The sequence below is a fragment of the Schistocerca serialis genome, chromosome 6 (assembly GCF_023864345.2).
Source record: "Schistocerca serialis cubense isolate TAMUIC-IGC-003099 chromosome 6, iqSchSeri2.2, whole genome shotgun sequence".
NCBI lineage: Eukaryota > Metazoa > Arthropoda > Insecta > Orthoptera > Acrididae > Schistocerca > Schistocerca serialis.
This window is the reverse complement of record NC_064643.1, coordinates 557,712,474-557,725,214: the sequence shown is the minus strand read 5'-3', so window position 1 is coordinate 557,725,214 and position 12,741 is coordinate 557,712,474.

Below are 12,741 nucleotides of genomic sequence, written 5' to 3'. Positions count from 1 at the left end.
AATTTCTGCAGCTGATAGGCTTCTCGCGGTCAAAAAACGTATCACTGACCGTATCTTACACGCGGCGGGCGATTCAATAATCGTAAACATTATAAAGTAGCACAGCGATGCGTACACGTCAGCTACAGAGCTGCAACTTGCATCTGTGTGAACGGGAAGAATGCCGGCAAGTGGCGCGGTGGCTTGTTGCGGCGTCCGCGCGAACTACGGGACTATACGCGCGAGCGGCCCTTACTTAAAAAACAACCCTCGTAGTTAGGGACGTGTGCAGTCGTAGTGATAAGGGACCCCTGATACGTCTTGATACGACTCTCACACGTGCGTAAGCATCCTGTCAGATCACCTGCATCCATTCATGTCCATTGTGCATTTTGACGAACTTGGGAAATTCCAGCAGGGCAATTCGACAGCTCACATGTTCAAAATTGCTACAGAGTGGCTCCAGGAACACTCTTCTCAGTTTAAACACTTCCGCTGGCCACCAAACTCCCCAGATATAAACATTACTGAACATATCTGGGATGCCTTGCAAAGTGCTGTTCGGAAGAGATCTCCACCCCTCGTACTCTTACGGATTTATCGACAGCCCCGAGGGATTCATGGTGTCAATTCCCTCCAGCACTACTTCAGACATTAGTCGAGTCCATGCCAAGACGCGTTGCGGTGCTTCCACGTGCTCGCGGATAGCTACACGATATTAGGCAGGTGAACCAGTTTCTTTGGCTCTTCAGTGTAAGAGATACCCGAGTCCAAACTGTAGCTGCATGCAGTTCCCTTCGCGGTGTACGCTCGGAAACCGGTTGAGGCGTACCTGCACTTACTGTCAGCAGGAATCTCTGCTGGATATGAAACCGACAGCCATGTGCAGTTTCTCGTGGTTTCGGTCTTTTTAGGAGCACGGTTACATGTCTGTGAGTGTTACATCGTTCTCGGTAGATGCACACTTTCATGTGGCAATAAAACGGGGAGGCTCATACACGATTGGTCATGGTGACGTCCAAAGATAACAGTTCCTTCCTGCCCTTCTGTCACGTCTGACACGTGATCCATCCTACTGTGCTGATTCCGTACCACCTCCTGGTGCGGGATGGTTATACATTACTGGCCATTAAAATTGCTACACCACGAAGATGACGTGCTACAGACGCGAAATTTAACCGACAGGAAAAAGATGCTGTGATATGCAAATGATTAGGTTTTCAGAGCATACACACAAGGTTGGCGCCAGTGGCGACACCTACAACGTTCTGACATGAGGAAAGTTTCCAACCGATTTCTCATACACAAACAGCAGTTGACCAGCGTACCCTGGTGAAACGTTGTTGTGATGCCTCGTGTAAGGAAGAGAAATGCGTAAAATCACGTTTCCGACTTTGATAAAGGTCGGATTGAAGGCTATCGCGATTGTGGCTTATTGTATCGCGACATTGCTGCTCGAGTTGGTTGAGATGTAATGACTGTTAGCAGAATATGGGATCGGTGGGTTCAGGAGGGTAATACGGAACGCCGTGCTGAATCCCAACGGCCTCGTATCACTAGCAATCGGGATGACAGGCATCTTATCCGAATGGCTGTAACAGATCGTGCAGCCACGTCTCGATCCCTGAGTCAACATATGGGGACGTTTGCAAGACAACAGCCATCTGCATGAACTGTTCGACGACGTTTGCACCAGCATGGACTATCAGCTCGGAGACCATGGCTGCGGTTACCCTTGACGCTGCATCACAGACATTAGCGTCTGCGATGGTGTACTCAACGACGACCCTGGGTGCACGAATGGCAAAACGTCATTTTTTCGGATGAATCCAGGTTCTGTTTACAGTATCATTATTGTTGCATCCTTGATTGGCGACATCGCGATGAACGCACATTGCAAGCGTGTATTCACCCGGCGTATCACCCGGCGTGATAGTATGGGGTACTACTGGTTACACGTTTTGGTCACCTCTTGTTCGCATTGATGGCATTTTGAACAGTGGACAATACATTTCAGATGTGTTACGACCCGTGGCTCTACCCTACATTCGATCCCTGCGAAACCCTACATTTCAGCAGGATAATGCACGACCGTATGTTACAGGTTCTGTACGGGCCTTTCTGGACACAGAAAATGTTCGACTGCTGCCCTGGCCAACACATTCTCCAGATCTATCACCAATCGAAAACGTCTGGTCAATGGTGGCCGAGGAACTGGCTCGTCACAATACGCCAGTCACTACTCTTGATGAACTGTGGTATCGTGTTGAAGCTGCATGGGCAGTTGTACCTGTACACGCCATCCAAGCTGTGTTTGACTCAATGCCCAGGCGTATCAAGGCCGTTATTACGGCCAGAGGTGGTTGTTCTGGGTTCTGATTTCTCTGGATCTATGCACCCAAATTGCGTGAAAATGTAATCACATGTCAGTTCTAGTATAATATATTTGTCCAATGAATACCCGTTTATCATCTGCATTTCTTCTTGGTGTAGCAATTTTAATGGCCAATAGTGTAATTAAAGTGAAGCTGCTCACTAAGGACCGTTTCGGGCCCTAAATATCATATGGCAGCGAAACTTGATAGATATGCTAATGCGCTAATGCGGAACCGATTTACGCTGGAAAAAAATTAGTTCCAACTTTGGCCACTAGGTGAAAATCAGGCGCTCTACACTATCTGTATGACGGTGCGACACAATTTTATGTGAATGGCAGTAATTACAGTACTGCAATGAGAGAGTATCGCCGACTGAAAGGCCTGAGGAGAGGCCCGATATGATTAAATGATTTAAGGAAGATGGTAATGAAATTTGATAAGACGGGTCAGCTTGGTGTAGCACCTAGCTGTTGAAGACGTCCTATCCCGGTGGAACTTATTGACGAGGTTGCTGTTGCTGTAACTGACCACGCAGTACGTGCCGAGGATAGTGCTAGTGCTCGTGCAGTCTCACGGGAATTGTCCATTGCGTGGTCAACAGTACGGAAAATGTTGCGGTCTATATGACATTGGTACCCGTGCAAGATCCAGACGATGCAGCATCTGAAACCTCATGATCCGCAGCAACGCTCTAAATCTCCTCTTCGTTCTCTACCACGGTCCGATTTGATGACAAGTGACTGGCAATATTGTATGGAGTGACGAGGCACATTTTACACTATAGGGTGCAGTGAATACTCAGAACTGTCGAATTTGGGGTACTGTTAAAACGCGGTTAGTGCCCGAAGAACCACTGCACTTGTCGTATGTGAGGAGCGGACACACAAGTACATTTACTGCCGGTCAATTCTTCTTTGCAGATAATACACCCAGAGGGCCTACACTTCATCGAGGCCTCCTTGTATAGAATGCGATTCACGCTTTGGAAGAGCGCAACTATGTGGAAACCACTGTTTACACGCAAGATGGGGCATTACATTATACCGCTCGCTGAGTGAAAGATCTGCTTAATGCAGCTTACCACAAACGGGTTATCTCCAGAGGTTTTCCAGAAGCGTGGCCTATAAGATTACCTGATCCGAATCCAAGTGACTCTTAGCTCTGGGTATATCTAAAAGAACACTTTCACCAGGCACATGTTTAGTCTCCAAGTAATCTGAGGGCCAGTACACAGGAACCAGTTGCTCAGATTCTAACGGAACTGCTGCGAGCAACTGTTGATCACGTAGTTTTACGGCTGCAGCATCTCGTCGAAGTCCTCGGTGTTCATAGTGAACAAACGGGGAAAGCAGCTGTTGAAAATAAAAATCTACATTATGCCTTTGTCACTTCCCTGAAACTTCCGGCCTATTAAGCTGTGGTCGTAAAACGGCTAACTGCCATTTTGCTCTTAAGATGTCTCCCTCAGTCGGAGAGGGAGCGTTAGGAGAAAGTTTTATGCATGGACCACAGTCTAATAACCAGGAAGTTTTAAGTGCTGTCTGTACCAGCTGTGAAAGCATACATTGTATGATCAACCTTTGTCACTTGCCTGACGTCCTCTGCCCAAGTCCCGTTCTTAATATGTCTTTGTTGCATTCACAGTGCCAGATTTGCACCTGGTGGCCAAAATTGAAACTAATTTTTTCGGAGTAAATCGGTTCCTCATTAACGCATTAGAATAGCTATCAAGTTTCGCTGCCATGCGATAGTTGCAGCCCACACTGGACATCTGTGAGTAACCGTGCTTTAATTATAACCACCTGGTACAGACACACCACTTCAGTGTCGTGACTTAACAGTGGAGGGTCAAATGACCGCCTGGTATCAGTTCCACACCCTCTACTGCGCTCCAAAGTGACCAGTGTGACCTTTTAAGGGGATTGCTAGTATTCCATCGGGTGAGATTATGACACGTCTTACACTTCAAGGCTGCAGTGACCGCAACATTCTACATCTCTTTAAACACAGTCAGTGCATGACCACCTACCATAAATCAATAAATTGTGCATAAACATTTTTTACTTTTCGAAATACCCTCGCATCATATCCTGGTCGCACCATTACTCAAGAAAGGAAGTGAAAGTAATCTTTTGAATTACATCACTGACAGCGATTTGCAATAGGATTTGTTGTAGTACTAATTACATACACACACACACACACACACATATATATATATATATATATATATATATATATATATATATATATATATATATATATCCGCGCCGATTGTGTGTCAACAGGTCTTTTCCTTGAGGTCATTCGTACCGTGTCACAAACACAGAATATGTTCAGTCTTATGTAATAAGATATATATATATATATATGATATGTAATAGATCATATGTTAATAATTTAAAATATTTATTTACGTTAATATAAACATTTTATTATACAATTTCTTTTTCTCTAAAAATTTGAATTGGCAAGTATATAAATTAAAATAATGAATTATTATTAATAAAAAATTATAGGCTAATGATACATTCAGTTAAATGTAATATATTAATTTAAATTATTTATATTACAATACAACGAAAAAATTGTGCTCCTTAACACAAAATTGAAATAGACTAAAAGAAAAAAATGTTTCAAATGGCTCTGAGCACTATGGGACTTAACATCTGTGGTCATCAGTCCCCTAGAACTTAGAACTACTTGAACCTAACTAACCTAAGGACATCACACACATCCATGCCCGAGGCAGGATTCGAACCTGCGACCGTAGCAGTCGCGCGGTTCCGGACTGAGCGCCTAGAACCGCGAGACCACCGCGGCCGGCAGACTAAAAGAGAACCATACCCTCACTCACTCACTCACGCTCACACACACACACACACACACACACACACACACACACACACACACACACACACACACATATTACCTCTGTTACACTAAAGTGACAAAGAAAAGGGTATATGCATGCGCATTCAAATAAGGACATACGTAAACAGGCATAATATGGCGCTGCAACGCCTATATAAGACAACAAGGGTCTGGCGCAGTTTTATATGGGTTACTGCTGCTATAATGGTAGATCATCAAGATTTAAGTGAGTTTGAACATGGTGTTACAGTCGGCGCAGGAGCGTTTCCGAGGTAGCGATGAAGTAGGGATTTTCCCGTACGACCATTTCACAACTTTACCGTGAATATCAGTAATCCGAAAACATCATATCTTCAACATCTCTGCGGCTGGGAAAAGATACTTCCGGAACGGGACTGAAGTGCAGCCCTTCCGCAAAGTGCTGCAGATTTCAATGCTGGGTCATCAACAAGTGTCAATGTGCGAACCATTCAAGAAACATTTTCGATACGTGCTTTCGGAGCCGAAGGCCCACTCGTGTACCCTTCAGGATTACACGACACGAAGCCTTACGCCTCGCCTCGGACCGTCAACACCGATATTGGGCTGTTGATGACTGGAAATATGTTGCCTGGTTGGACGAGTCTCGTTTCAAACAGTATCGAGCGGATGGACGTGTAGAGGTATAGAGACAACCTCATGAATCTATGGATCCTGCATGCCAGCAGGGGACTGTTCAAGCTGATGGAGGCTCTGTAATGGTGTGAGACGTCTTGTTACGACTCTCACGCGTGGATAAGCGTGCTGCCTGATCACCTACATCCTTCATGTCCATTGTGCATTCAGACGGACTTGGGAAATTCCAGCAGGACAATGTAACACCCCACACGTCCATAATTTTTACAGAGTGGCTCCAGGGATACTCTTCTCAATTTAAACACTTCTGCTGGCCACCAAAATCCCCAGACATGAACATCACTTAATATATCTTGGATGCCTTGCAATATGCTGTTCAGAAGAGACTACCGCCCCCTCATAGTCTTACGGATTTATGGACAGTTCTGCAGGATTCATGGTGACAATTCCCTCCAGCACTACTTCAGACATTAGTCGAACTCCATGCCACGTCGTGTTGCGGCACTTCTGCGTTTTCCCGGGGGCCCTATACGATATTAGGCAGGTGAAACAGTTTCTTTAGCTCTTCAGTATGTTATTACATAAGACTGAACATATTCTGTGTTTGTGATACGGTACGAATGACCTCAAGGAAAAGACCTGTTGATACACAATCGGCGCGGATTCAGGAAACGTCGTTCTCGTGAAACACAACTAGCTGTTTACTCTCACGATGTAATGAGGGCTATCGTCAGGGGACCTCAGATTGATCCCATAGTTCTAGATTTCCAACAAGCCTTTGATACCGCTCTTCATAAGCGGATTATAATTAAACTCCGTGCCTAAAATATTTTAGACAAAATATCTGTGTGGTACGAAAAGTGGCAGTTCACACCAAATAACAAAAAGTGGGAGGTCGCCTACATGAGTACTAAAATGAAGCCGTTAAATTTCAGTTATATGATAAATCACAGCAATCCAAAAGCTGTCAGTTCAACTAAATACCTGCGAATTACAATCACGAACAACTTAAATTGGAACGATCTCATCGATAATGTTCAGGGGAAGGCAACCCAAAGACTGCCGGGATTCGTACCAGATGAGACTGACGGAGGACACCAAAAAGTTCAAAGAAGAAGAGCTCGTTTTGTATTACTGAGAAGTAGGAGAGAGATTGTTACGGATATGACAAGCGAGTTGATGTGGCAGTTATTAAAACAAAGGCGTTTTTCATGAAATTTCAGTCACCAACGATCTCCTCCAAATACGAAAATATTTTATTGTCGCCCACCTATTTACGGAGAAATGTTCGTTGTAAGAAAATAAGAGAAATCAGAGCTCGCAGGGAAAGCTTTTAAGTATTCGTTTTTCTCTCGCACCGTTAGAGAGCGAAACGGTAGAGAAATAATGTGAAAATGGGTCTATGAACCCTCTGCCAGGCATGTGCAGTTGATTTGCAGAGTGCTCGTGTAAATTTAGATTATAAAGACGACGGAGACAATGAAAAATTAGTTGCTCTTCCAATTCCCAACTGAAGAGTCAATTAGTGCAGACTGAACTGTAATCGAATGGAAACAATAAGAAATATTTCTGCAAGTTCCAGCCGTCCTAATCTGTGTAGAATTTACGTCTAACGTAAGCAGATTTTATTACAAAGAAAATACGACAGACTGAAAGCGGAACAGGTGAAAATGCGCCTAGAGCTTGAAAGTAGAGTTAGCGTATTCGTAATTGGGTTCGTCAAGGTCAAAGTCATTAATCACTTTGCTGAGAATGTGCCTGAGGAAACACCTGCTTCCTCGTTGTGTCTAATAATACATGGCGGAGCAACTGCAGCTAGCCAGCACCGGCTGAGAAGTAATTAATAGCGAGAGGAGAAAATTGGTGAAAGGATTCTCAGGTCTGCGATTTCTCTGAGGCTTCACGGCATTGTTTCCTTAGCATTAGATGTTTTGCTATTTTAAGCAAATAGTGCACCTGATTTTAAAATTTTGTTGCAGATCTTTCGGATCTGTAGGTTCTTAAATTCTGATGGATTCTCATGAGTGTTGAAGGAATAAACCTCATTTTGTAGCCCACTTCAGACTGAAATATCTGTGGATATGATATCTGGAGATCGTGGAGGCCATTCAACAGTACCCCGTCTGTCAATCCATTCATCAAAGTTTTCATTTAGAAAGTCTCTCACCATAACTAGATAACGCGAGGGGTGCTCTCTCTTGTTGTCATATTAATTAAAGTGGACAAAGTGGACTACGTTCCAGTTCTAAAAACACCTACTGAAGCATATGTAGGTAATTTACAGAACCGGCAGTACAGTTAAAACAACAACGCCCGATTATCCCACCGCTGAAAATCCTTGCCCTTGCACTCGCGCCAGGAGAGTTCAATTCTGTCTCCATTCCCACCTGGGGATTCGAATAATCCCAGTAGATACAGTTGTGTCTGTTCGCTCCGGCATTCACCATAAAAATCACTACGTCCTTCCGAAGAATATTTTCTTAAAACTTATTGCCGGATCGTATACAACTCGCAGCGTTTCACACGCCTATCCAGACCATCTTCATTCAGGCTCTGAAATAAATTAGGCCAATAGGGTTTCAATTTTCGGCTGTTTCTGAATCCTTCGTCTCTTTGTTTTTTCTACGCCGTGTTTCCTGGACGCTTCTCTTTAACATTTAGTCGGTGATGGCGTAGAACATGTCAGGACGACACTAAGTTTCTCTCCCGGTTTAACAGCCTTCACCCTACCTGGACGAGAATCCTCCACTAGCGACCCAGCCCCTTCAAATCTTAAATTTAATTTGCGAATATCTTGTCGAGATGGAGATTGGATGTTTCGAAAACGTTCCACAAACAAATCGTAAACATCACTGTATGATTCCACCATGTTTGAAAAACAAATAAATGCTGTTCTTAGGTAACATTTTATTCATTGTTGCTCAGATAACAGCAAACAACATAACCTCAGACTGCTAGTGTCAACCGATTTACGGGTGCTACGCACTCGACTGATACGCACGGAGAACGGCTACTTGTATAAGCTGCACAGTACTTAGTTACATCATTTTCTGTGATCCAGAAGTTTACCTGCTCATATTATTTATTCGTACGTTTATAATTAAAAAATGGTTCAAATGGCTCTGAGCATTATGGTACTTAACATCTTAGGTCATCAGTCCCCTAGAACTTAGAACTACTTAAACCTAACTAACCTAAGGACATCACACACGACCATGCCCGAGGCAGGATTCGAACCTGCGACCGTAGCAGTCCCGCGGTTCCGGACTGCAGCGCCTAGAACCGCACGGCCACCGCGGCCGGCCGTTTATAATTATACACAACACATAAGCACATTATACCTATTGTACAATCATATTTCTATTGGCAGGAAACGGAGCGCGATACGCACTAAACTCTCATGCTTAAGTTATTCTGCACCTTGAGTACGCCTCACTGAGTAACCTACGAAATGATCTGACGACCGATTATCGACCTGCACAATGAAACAAAAAAAACTCATCGTAGAACAACCTAATTCAACAAACTATTTTCAGATAACATCATACTGACAATCAGGTTTCTCAAGATCATATTCCTTTTTCAATTTTGATTACTTCTAATTAACATTATGCGCTGCATGTTTTCAATAACGGATGTCCACTCTAAAAAGAATTGCGAGAAATGAGGAATGCCGAAGATAGTGCACTAAGACGTCATGCCCAGTTTCAGATCTACTGTAACTTACGGTCTGATTCTGTACATCACCACACGTCAAACAATTCTTACTTTAAGGAATTCAAGCCACAGAGATTCCACAGTTTTTCATATTTTTCTAATCAAGGACGTATCAGATTTCCATATCTTCTACAGCGCATTTATTTGCGTCTCTTGCTTCGCTAATATTCTGAAACTAGTGGAAATATATGCCGAAAATAAATAATGTACATCAAGTTGAGAAAAAAATAGTGAAGTGTCATGTATCAACGGCCGCACTGAATCCGTAACACAAGCAATATAAGCATAGAAATTGCACAGACTTAGCAGCACAAAATCATCAAGGACCAACGATGTCTGAAACATTATATCGGAAAAAGACTACGATAGGGTAGCAATAAGCCGACAGTCGAATTCACTAAATCAGCAGCTCTGAAGAAATTTACGATGACGTAAAACCAACGTAACTTCAGATTCCTTCACACTATGTTAACATCAGCATCACGCATCAGCATCGTCGTGGCACTGAAGAGACGTTTAAATAAAATTTACTTTAATTTCCAACATATGTTTCCCTACACCTCAGTTACTCCTCCTGCTTCTCCTTCTTCTTCTTCTCCTTCTTCTTCTTCTTCTTCCTGTCCAAGAACTGGCCTCGTCCTTTGCTACTCATGGCCCAGGTCTATGCCGAGAGCAGTACGACTATTTGACAGACTTCAGAAGGTCTCTGCTTCCCAAATAAAAGAAAGGAATTTCTTAAAGAAAATAATTTTCCTGCGTAGGCTGATATTTTATTTGAAATACACTCTAAGAAAAAAAAATCGGCGCACCATGAATGAATTATTAGAATGGTTCAAATGGCTCTGAGCACTATGGGACTCAACTGCTGTGGTCATAAGTCCCCTAGAACTTAGAACTACTTAAACCTAACTAACCTAAGGACAGCACACAACACCCAGCCATCACGAGGTAGAGAAAATCCCTGACCCCGCCGGGAATCGAACCCGGGAACCCGGGCGTAGGAAGCGAGAACGCTACCGCACGACCACGAGATGCGGGCGAATTATTAGAATCGGACGGAAATCGGTAGACGTGATGTAGAAAAATTGGATGATTTATTCAGGAGAAAGGTTTATTTCTCATTTTCCAACCGTAAGTATTATCCAATTCTTACATACACATTCTCCTCCCACATACACACAAATTAAGACAAGAAATTTTCTGGTTAGAAAAACGCAAGGGAGAGCAGTTGACTACCACATTAAGGTTGCACATAATTCAGCTGCGGTAAAGATGTCGACCACCGGACCCTACTTTCCCCTCTCATGTGTTGTCGCTTGTACCTTTATGCAACGCTTTGGCGTTGACTCCAAACTCGGCGCAAACAATTCTGGAAGCTTGTGCAAGATGTGTACGGAGCAGCTGTCGGCGCGAGTTTCCTCCAACTCTGATGGTACTAAAATGCTACAATTTATAGCGTCATTCACCTTGAGCCACTGTAAGACAAGATGTACTACTGCATAGAAGTATGTCGGCTATGAGAGGAAGGGTTGACAGCTGGAATGAAGATAACTGATGTTTGTGTGTGGAAAAGGAGAAGGGAAGAGGGAATTGAAGCGTAATTAAATATTTTATTAAGTCTTACAAAAACACAAAGAAAGAACGATAAACACAGTCAAACAACTGAAGCATTGTTAGACATAGTTGCCCCCTTCTTCTTTTTCTCCTCAAACTGAAAGTTGATGAATTCGCTTACTCCTTTCTGATATTAGATTTTTGATGCTATCGTATCTTCTGTCAGCTTAAATTTCATCCATGACTTCCTGTTTCGGACATCCTCTCTGTCTTCGTCCCTCCATTTCCGTGATTAGGCTAATGAACTGGGATGAATGGCAGTGTAGATGGCTAACCTTATTGTTCCTCCAAACAGTGACTGTTCAGAGCAACTTCTTCGTCTCTGCTGCTCTTTCCACCATATCTTCGCTTGAGACTATGTCAGTCCATGACATTTCCAACATTCTCCTCCAAGTCCATACGTCGAAACTCGCAGCCTTTCCCTTTCTCCTCTCCTCACCTTCCAATTTAATGCTTCATACAACACGTAGGAAGAAATAAAGCGAGCAGTGGGAATAATACTCGTATGTGGCGTTCATCTGCGTCATCAGATCACTTTAAATTTTGCCCAAAAACATAAGATTTCTGACAGGTAACAAAGCAAGTTTTAAATATAACATCAAATCATTCCTTCTGGACAGTTCCTACTGCTCCACGGACGAATTCCTATTTACGAAGAAGGTCGGCGTTTTAACTGCACGTTTACAGTACATTTATTCGCAAATGAAATTCATGATACATAATCCACCAACATTTGAGAAGGTGGTTCAAATGGCTCTGAGCACCATGAGACTTAACATCTGAGGTCATCAGTTCCCTAGACTTAGAACTACTTAAACCTAACTAACCTAAGGACAGCACATCCATGCCCGAGGCAGAATTCGAACCTGCGACCGTAGCAGCAGCGCGGTTTCGGAATGAAACGCCTAGAACCGCTCGGTCACAACGGCCGGCATTTGAGAAGAACAGTGATGTCCACAACACTAGAGGGAAAAAAATGACCTTTATTACCCATTACAAAAGCTGTCAGTGGCGCAGACAGAAATTTTACATGTAGCAACAAAAACTTTAAATTTTGCCCAAAAACATAAGATTTCTGACAGGTAACAAAGCAAGTTTTAAATCTGACATCAAATCATTCCTTCTGGACAGTTCCTACTATTCCACGGACGAATTCCTAATTACGAACTGGTAGCCTGGAAAAAAATTTTTTAAGAGCATTTGCATGAGTAGAACTAAAAATTATGTTATTAGAATTATATATTAATACCTTCAGCAGCTGATGGGCATTGATATATATCAACGAGGACAGGTGAAAATGTGTGCGCCGAACGGAACTCGAACCCGGGATCTCCTGCTTACGTGGCAGAGGCTTTAGGCTTTTTTTCTTTTTTGCATTTTGTTCGTTGTTAATCGTTTTGTTTGGTCGTTGCGGACGTCATATGACATCCGTTCAAGTTCGTGGTTGATCCTTTCACTCAGTTTTTTTACTACAGAGGCCAACCAGCTCTCTGGCCGAACACGCTGAGATACCGTGCCGGCTTACCTTCTGAGCCACCGAGGGCACAGAAGATAGTGCGACTTC